Genomic DNA, 2,534 nt, shown 5'->3' with positions numbered 1-2,534 from the left:
TATATATATATATATATATATATATATATATATATATATATATACACATACACATACACACACACACATTGTACGATAAAATAAAGGAGAATCGGCATTGTGACCGAGGATTTTGGAGAATTTCTTTTCGAAGGAGCGAGAGAAGAGCAACGCGCCGCGCACAGCACTCGAACATTCTCGATAATTTCGCAATATCGACCGCCGTTCGACAGAAGCGACTGTCCTATAGACTCAGTCCGCAGTGTGGATTATCGGATGCTTCGTTCGCAGGTAATCCGTTTCGATAATCGATACGCGCGGCGTACCTTTGGGGGGTGAATTGGTATTTGATGGAACCGCAACATCTAGTCAGACCGGCTATCCTGAGGTGCGTGCGCTCCAGAGCGATATCACGCTGCATCGAATAAAGGGCTGATCTATATGCAAAGTAACGAAGTTCAAGCCTCGCCCGCGCCCACCCTCTGCATATTAAGGGGATGTGTGTGTCTGTAGGATATGGTGTCTTTCAGAAATATTTGCCGGTCCATTTGCATCGTATGTGTCGCGTGGATTAGGGGATTCAAAAGCTCCTTGTTTGCTTTCATCCGTTCCCTCTCGCCCGGGATCTTCAAAGGTTCGTGAAATTTACACCTCGAAAAATTACTATTGATTATCCACGATGTTGAATTTGAGTCGGTGTGGTTACGCAAATTGCTTGCGTATCGATTCTAAATTTCCTTATTTGATTCACACCCTACCCTTGTTGGGAATCTCGAAAGATCATGAAATTCGCAGCTCCGGGAATCACTATCGCCAATTATCCACGGTGCAGAATTTGTGTTAATAGCTGTACATGCAAATTGCTTGCGCGGCGATTAGAAGGTCGCGCGATGGAGAACTCGTGCTAGAATTTCCGACAAGGACTCGAGGTGAGAACAGGTATCGACACATTCGGGCAGTTGTTTCTGCAGATGCCAAATCAGTTCAAACGTCGCGATATACCCGGTCGTGACTTTTTGGTCACATTGTTGTACGCGGTGCGCACGAGAGACGGGTATGCCAAGTTCCCGTCGCACCGACACACCGACAACGACGACGACGACGACGACAACGACGACGACGACAAGACGAGACAACCACTACCGAGCGTGCGAACTTCCTGCATCGCCCGGCACGGATTATCGGAGGCGACGAGCTCCGCCGTCGCGGATAATCCCGCAATAACATCGGCAAACGTTCGGTTAAGTATTTTTCCCTTCCGTGTTCACTGTGTGTATCTCATCCACCTACTACCTACTTACACACCTTGCAAGGCGTTACGTCGCCATCGCGCCGCCGAGCATATCTCGAAGGAGCTCCCGTGAGCGCTTAAGAGCCGAAAAGGATACCGCAATCCGACGATTCGGCGATCTTCCGCGGGCTTTATAAAGTGATACGACTCGCGGATATCCGAGAGAACGCGTGCGCGTACATACTCGATGTACTCGAGGATTCGGAGAGTACCTGAGAGATAGAAAAGTGTAGAGAAAGAGAGAGAGAGAGAGACTCTCAGGTATCTCACTCGGGACGCAGAGGCGCGCTATTTTTACCTTTGCACCTTCTCCTCCCTCCCCCAACCCTCCGCCATCCCCGTCGACGTGTTCTTCGTACTTCCACGGCGGGCACCAGAACGTGAGTATATATCCCGGGACGCTTGTGGAATATCTGCGCTTGTTGGAGGCTGTGAAAGAGAGAAGGTGAATGGTGATCGTGCGTGTGGATTGCGTTCACACATAACCGGACACAGCCCCTCGATCGCTTTCGCCTCACCCGAGAGTCTTGCTTTGTGACGTTTCTCCCATTCTTTCTTCGCGAATAGACGAGAATTTCCACGGAGAATTTTGCGAGCAGCGCGTCCGCGCGCTCGATTCTCCGGCGAAATTCGACAAATTCGAACGGACGACAAGTTGTGGTCGAATCTCTGGATCCCCGTTGGATTCTCGCCGCGAAAGTATCGACCTCCAACTCCAAATCCAAAATTTGCGTCGCGCGGTCCGCGAGGAGTCGCACGGACCGCGTCTCATGTTCCGTGGCGTCTGGATACGCTCGTGCATTCTCCCGTGACACATCGGCATGATTCTCCGAAGCTCGCTGTGTACGACTATTGATGACATTGGGTTACATCACGAGAGGACGTCACTGGCCGCGCTCCGCAAGCACACCAGACCGTTCTCACAAGGACACTGACACCCGGACACCGCGCCAAACCAGCTCCCAAACATAACACACACACACACACACACACACACACACACAAAACACGCACAAGCACCACTCATCACGCAGAAGGGTCCGAGGATCTCGAGATGTCACGACTGGACTGAGAGTTTCAGGATCACGCGGCCGCGAGGAATCGCGTGGGAAACCGAAAAGGACTTGATGAGTCTGAGATATCCTGAAGGCTTCAAGCACGAAGACTCCAGAGGATTCCAGAGCTTCGTCGAGAGAATCTTCGGTTTTCAGGGTGCGGCGATCCCGAGACTCGACGTGTCCCACCTTCCCACTCCCCCCCCCCC

At 51.4% G+C, this 2,534-nt stretch overlaps 1 protein-coding gene across 1 annotated transcript in view; it reads left to right on the top strand.

The window, feature by feature from the left end:
* Positions 1–2,534, top strand: part of LOC116844506 (protein tramtrack, beta isoform-like) — a 69,678-nt gene that overhangs the window by 65,825 nt on the left and 1,319 nt on the right. The gene's annotated exons all lie outside the window — the stretch shown is intronic.

Source organism: Odontomachus brunneus, unplaced genomic scaffold (assembly GCF_010583005.1).
Source record: "Odontomachus brunneus isolate Ranch 3 - 2012 unplaced genomic scaffold, Obru_v1 Obru_scaffold_003, whole genome shotgun sequence".
In the NCBI taxonomy this organism is placed as follows: Eukaryota; Metazoa; Arthropoda; class Insecta; order Hymenoptera; family Formicidae; genus Odontomachus; species Odontomachus brunneus.
Note: the sequence above shows the minus strand (reverse complement) of the source record. Positions and strands in the feature narration are given on the sequence as shown.